Source organism: Eublepharis macularius, chromosome 4 (assembly GCF_028583425.1).
Source record: "Eublepharis macularius isolate TG4126 chromosome 4, MPM_Emac_v1.0, whole genome shotgun sequence".
Classification (NCBI taxonomy): domain Eukaryota; kingdom Metazoa; phylum Chordata; class Lepidosauria; order Squamata; family Eublepharidae; genus Eublepharis; species Eublepharis macularius.
This window is the reverse complement of record NC_072793.1, coordinates 114,256,941-114,263,623: the sequence shown is the minus strand read 5'-3', so window position 1 is coordinate 114,263,623 and position 6,683 is coordinate 114,256,941. Positions and strand designations below refer to the sequence as shown.

The following is a 6,683-nucleotide window of genomic DNA, read 5'->3' as shown; positions in this document are numbered from 1 at the left end:
ACCAAGCACTTCTCCTTCTCATACTTCTTAAAATTAATGGAAGTTTAGTCTTGGTCGTGAATTCCAGCTTCTGTTGCTTCTTTCTGCCTTTCCCCATTTTTAAAAAATCAATCTATGGCTGATATAATCAAGGCCTTTACCTTTAAATAAATGGAAATTCACAGAATGAAATCAGACCTGCTGTGCATTGTTTAACAAGACAGCCTTTTAATTAATAGAATGACCTCCACTATTTTTTCCTTAATCTGATCAAGAAAACTAAGTGGAGGAAACATTCTACTTAAATCAAAGAGCAAAAACAAGAGTGCATTCATTTCACACCTCATCAAAGCAGCTAACAGGTTAGCAGAACTTGGAGTAGATGAGCCAGGGAAGTAACTTACAGTGCAAAGCTTCTACTGTGGGAGGAAAGGCTGGAGCTGCCTCCAAATCACTGGGAGCTGATTAAACTACCCCTTGTCTTTTAGTGAACATAACAGTAACCCTGATCAGGAATTCTGAATGCATACAATGATTATGGAGGGGGCAGGACTACAGTATGATCAATATGTATATGTATATGTATATACTACCTTAGTATATGTAGTCTGTTGGACCATATTTATAGCACCTATGTATACCTACAAGTGAGAAGCAAGAGTTCTGATTGTGTGCAGACAGCTGAATGCATGTCCACATCAATGCATCGGTTTTGTGCATATATTTCCAATATATGTATGTATGAGTTCATGAAACACCTCCTTGAAGGAGTGCTTTTCCTTGCATGTTCCTTTGTGGCAGCTTAGTTCTTTCTAGCAAAGTCTGTGGGTTGCCAATATCATGGGGGCAAATGTCTTGCTCTTTAATGTGTGGAAATGGGCAGCTAAAGCATTTCTTGGCACAAAGGTAAATAACGTCACTTGGTAAATAGTATCCCATTATGTCTCTATAATAGGGAGGGACCAGTCATTTTTTTCTCCAAGTTGTTGGTAGCCCTGTAAGTTGCCTTTCTAAGTACTTTCTTTTTTTTCCTTTTTTCCTTTTTTCGATTTATATACCGCCCTTCAGGACAACTTAATGCCCACTCAGAGCGGTTTACAAAGTGTTATTATTACCTCACAACAATCACCCTGTGCGGTGGGTGGGGCTGAGAGAGCTCCAGAGAACTGTGACTCGCCCAAGGTCACCCAGCTGGCTTCGTGGAAGAGTGGGGAAGCAAACCCGGCTCTCCAGATTAGAGTCTCATGCTCTTAACCACTACACCAAATTGTTTGGGGTTCAGGATTGTGCTGTAAATCTCATAATGCATCACATCAAATCCTAGTGGAAGTTAAACATAATAAAAAGAAACACATACATAATAAACATAATAAAAAGAAACACATACAAGGGAAGCTAATAAATACATTAGTAATGGGATTTGAAAGAAGGATAATTACCAGTCCCTGAGTAGTGCCTTAGCTGGCTTTACACAAAAGAGCTGTTTGTAATGCTAGGAGAACAGCTGAAGATTAAATATTTTCCCTCCTCCTACATACAACCATTTCATCCCTGCCTGGCCAAGGATTGTGTTTCTTGTTGAGCGAACACACCCCAAATCTACTTTGCAATACACACTGGCAGATGGTATGCCAGACAGAGTGAAATTTGGGCTCTCCCATCATTCCCCTGTGTCTCTTCCCTTGGCCATAAGCCAAACTACTGCTTTGCTATCAAGAAAGGCAGAACCCCTTTCCCTTCCCGCTTAGAGCTAGTTTCTTCAAGTTCAGAAAAACTAGGTTACCACATCCGTGAATGAAAAAATCTATTATTCTGTTTCTCTTACAGTTTTTATTACACCCAGACCCCATTCCTAGCATGTAAAAGATTGCATATCCAATTCATATCTCTTTTTATAATTTCTATTTTTATTTCACATTGTCAGTCTCAGAACTGAAATGCACACTGCATGCCATAGAGAGAGAAAAATGGGGAGTTATGGGTAATACACTGAGAGCACCTTTGTCTTTCTCAAGGTTCCAACATATCACCTCCATTCTGCCTGTGGGAAAGGAGTCCTACTTTTATTTATGTAGACATTTATATTTATATGTAGACATATCTTGCTTTTCTTCCCAATGGGAATCCAAAGCAGCTTATAGCACTCTCCTCTCCTCCATTTTTTCTGCACAACAAACCTGTGAGGTAAGTTCATTTAAGAGAAAGTGACTGGCCCAAAGTTACCCAGTGAGTTTTCCTAGCAGAGCAGAAAATGCTGGATTGAGCCATGAGCATTAGCAGGTCTTTAAGCAGTAATATCAAATAGGATGGTACACGCAAGGGCCTGCAGGACTCCTGGGGGAATCCTATCCTCCCTCCCCCTGCTTGTTTGCTTGTCAGGCCAGCCACTTCCCAGCCAGTCTGCCCAGCGTGGGCACCTCCTCCTCCACCTGCCTGGCTCACGTAGCTGTGGAAGTGGTGGTGGCTGGGCTGGTGGCAGCTCCCACTCCCCTGCCTGCCTGCAGAACATTTGCCTCTGTGGCAGTAGCAGCAAGAGGCGGGGGCTCCCACTCCTCCTTTCCCTCAGCTGCCACAGAAGAGGCAGAAGGGCCTTCCCTGGCCACCTGACTCACAGAGGCAGGGGATAGACATGGCTCCCACTCCTCCTTCCCTGCCCGCATGGCTCATGCTGCAGCAAGCACCTACCCCTTTATTCTCCAAAGTGGCAGCTGAGGTCTTGCAACATAGCGTGGTGAGATCTTGGACTTTCCACCAAGTAATTTTTTGCCCCTTAATATATTTTTTTGCAAATCTGAGATGTCCCCCTAGTCTATAGAAAAAATATTCCCATTCTGTGCTTGACCCCATTCCCTGTTTTTTTTTAGTCCACATGGGAACCAGGTTCAGAATTAAGTCTATGATAGTTATATTTATTTATTATAGTATGAGTTTTCCAATGGCTTTACAATTAATTGAGTTTGCTTCTATATAAAGAGCAATCAAATAACACACTACTCACACAGTCACTCAGGGCTTTTCCAGACAAATTTCAAAACCAGTCTTCACCTATTGTTCGCCACTTGTTGCACAGATCACAGACATTTCTGCACAGCTCTATATTTGTTCCAGAGGGTTCAAAGATTGTTACTGAAGGTGATTACATTTTCACAGGAATATCATCCCCGCCCCAATAAATCCACAATACTCTGTTGCTTTGAAACTGTACCTCTGCTGTCCCAATCATCTACCTCATTAATGATGAGCGCAGTTTGAATGATAGTGCAAATATAACTGGCATATAAAGGCATATCAACATAGGGATTTATAACTAGGGAAAGTTTCGTATCTCAGCTCCTTGACTTGTTCATGAGAAATGCTGTGACTAAAATGTGGCATGTGAGTCAGCTCAAGCCCTATTTGAGCAACAAACTGAGCATCCTTAGGCAAGCCAGATTCTCTCAGCTCTCATGTGGCGACAGCACAAAAATATCCGCATGATCATAAAAGTCTTTTGTAAGGATTCTGGATAATAGGCATGAAACACTGTTAACATCTGAAGTATACAACATAAATGTTTAGTATTTTATGATATCTCGAATTACAATTGCCACATTTGCTGAGAAGGCTAAAAAGCAATAGAGGGTAGATTACATAGGCCAGCCATTTCCTGCCCAACAAAGATATAATTCCCCAAAGATGTGTTGGATAATTATGCCTTGATGCGGGTGTGGTGGTTATGGACTAGTGCCAGTCTGGCCAGAACAGCCGTTACAAGCTTTTATAATGCTAATCACATCGTCTCATCATCTCACACGAGTTCTAACCTTGGCAATCTGCCCTTTTCTAAACACAACCAGATGTGCATGTGGAATAGTGGTTTTTGCTTGCTGCTGATTGTCCTTCGCAGTTTGGATGACACTCCTATGGAAACGTGTATCGGAAGGAACTGTGATAAAAAACATAGGCAGGCCTGAAAACACCAAGAGTAACTGACTATACATAACAAGCCAGTTAGCTCACCTATTGATTTCGGGGGGGGGGGGGGTTCCCTTTAGAGGGTTGTTGGTTCTAACCTATGGATTGTTCTATAACTTTCTGAAGTGTAATGATATTCTAGTTAGTTTTCTAATATTTTGCATTGTAGTCTGTTAAACTAATTTCTATATATGCCTAGGATGGATTAGATTTACCTGCCATTGCCACAAGGATTTTCAAGTATTTGTGTATTTAATACTCCATTATATGAAATATATACTCCATTATATGAAATATAATGGGTCTTATTTCCTATTAAGTGTATTTAAGATGGCTGCTTGACAGTCCTAGTCGAAGCAACCTGCATGTTGATATTCAATTTATTTGCGTAATCTACCCCATATGGTAGGTCAATTGAATGTTAGACAGAGGAGGAAGAAGATGGAAACAAAGAAGTGGCAGTTTCAAGTCGTACCAGCTCATTCTAGCTACTTGATACTAAAGCCAGCGTGGTGTAGTGATCAGAGTCTGGATCTGGGAGACACAGCTTCAGAACCCCAGTCTGACATAGAAACTCTCTTGGAGACTGTAGTGTCAGCATGGCAGGACACTCAAAGAAGATTAGGGATGGTGTTGTCAGGTGACCCTTATTCTGCCTTCCAGCATGTTGGCAGCTAGATTCCATAAATGTAAGAAGTTACAAGATTACCTACTCTTGTAACCATTCTACCTTCCAATTATGGGTTAAGGGAGCTCCAGGTGCAGACATTAGCCCCAGGCTGGCATTATCTAGCAGTTTTCCAGGTGTTGCTTGTCCTGGGAGGCCAATATAAAGGAGAAGGGGGTCTTCACTGGGGACTTGGAGATGTTCAGATTATGTGTGGTGCTGTATAGAGCTCCCCAGTGGCATGTAAGGGATTGCTGTTTTCTTTCCTTTGTATTGCAGTCTGTTTGTTTTCTGTCCATTTAAGCCCTTTGTGTCTTGTAAATGTATCTTGTTTCTATGGGTTTCCATGATCTCCCAAGACCCTTTAAAGAACCTCTTCCTCAGATAGAACTGTGACCTTGGGTCAATCACTCCCTCTCAACCTAACCTACCTCACAGGACTGTTGTGACAATAAAAATGAACTGGGGGAGAACCATATTTGAAGCCACTGTGGGTTCTCGGTCGAATCCACATTCACCCATTACCCGCATGTTTATCGGATATCTTCCGTTTGCCTCCAATCCGCGATTTTTTCCTCTTCGTTCACATTCCTGCTTCCAATCCGTCTTTCTCGCGCGTCCCTCCGATCACACGGCCGCTCGAAAACCGCTTTTTTGGGCAGGACTTTTTTTCCCGCCCATTTTTTAAAAAAATTTTTGAGCGCACTTTTCCGTTATTTCGATCTTGCCTTATAAAGAAACATCATTGAAGATAATGATGCCTCTCTTTCCCCCACTGACAGCACTGATGGCTCTCTCCCGTTTCGTTTTTGGAAATTTGGAAGCATGTGGGAAGCTTTTGTGGGCATTTCCTATGCAGGACAGTTCAGTGCCTGAATTTTACTGAAGTTTCACTTCCTTGGAGTGTCATTATTTTGATATTTCATAATTTCGATATTACAGTAATATAAAATAAAAAAAAATAAAAAAGTTAAAAGGGAAGTTTCGCGAGTCCGTTCTGAGGGTGGATTCACCCCAAAATGATTTTTCAAACTACCAGATTTGATTCAGAAACAGCATAATCAATAAATCCAATGCTATGAAGTCAAAAACAGTCTTTTGCAGACTATGGAGCACTTGCAAGTTGAATCAGCCAATAGGAACTCTCGGAACAGCCGGAGAGACAGGAAGGGGGGTGGTTTTTAAAAAAACTGCGTAAATTGCGCATTGGCCCGTTCACGGCCACCGTGAAACTCCCGTTGAAAACCTGTGACCACATATTCGGGAGAAATGCGAATGAAATGCGTCTGTTTAATGAGGTAATGTGACCGGCACTCAGGATTGCGTGGGGAATGCGGGGAACATGCGACTTAGAATGAGTAATGTGGATTTGCCCCTCATTAGGCAGAAGTGTGGTACAAATATCTAACAACTGTTCTTGTATGTCCAGTTCCAAGAAACTGATTGGAGCACGTCAGCCCTTGTCTTCTTGTGTAACTTTTAAGTTTTTTATTTCTGTCTGTTCTACTCATTCCATTCTTCAGAACATCAGAGTTGTGGCTTAGCCTAGGTGCTATGTAACCTTATGGATTTTTGTGATCTCCGGTTCAGTAACTGGAAAAGGCTGGAATTATTCTTATTTTCTGCAAATGAAGTATTAGGCTCAGCCCCCACACCTGAGTGTCAGCTTTGAGTTCCTCTATGGCAGGACCTATTTCAGATATCTCAATTAAAATACAAGTTAAAAATGCATAGGTTAGTTTTAAAAACTACACTTGATCTTAGCCAAAAGGCTAAGAAGTGATACTTCTTTAAAGACAAAAAAGTCAGGATGAAAGTTCTTTGTAACTAAGCTTGCCTGATTGATTGCATCTGAACTAGTATTCTGTTAATTCATGAAATTTTCTGGAGGAATGACAAATCAATAGTGTTTCAGAAGAATCTCCAAAAGGTTCAGGCCAGCTTCCTCACATAGGGTTCCTCCATGTAAGATTCATGATGACTCTTTTGTGAACTCATAGTTGAATAATGTAGATATAATGCCTTGGTTTTCATTTCTGTGGTGATACATAAGATTTTTAATTGTCCAACCCCAAGAGTAGTA

General features: G+C 41.4%; 1 pseudogene; it reads right to left on the bottom strand.

The window, feature by feature from the left end:
- Positions 1-6,231: 6,231 nt before the first annotated feature.
- On the bottom strand, positions 6,232-6,384 carry LOC129329454 (U2 spliceosomal RNA; annotated as a pseudogene).
- Between the last annotated feature and the right edge of the window lie 299 nt (positions 6,385-6,683).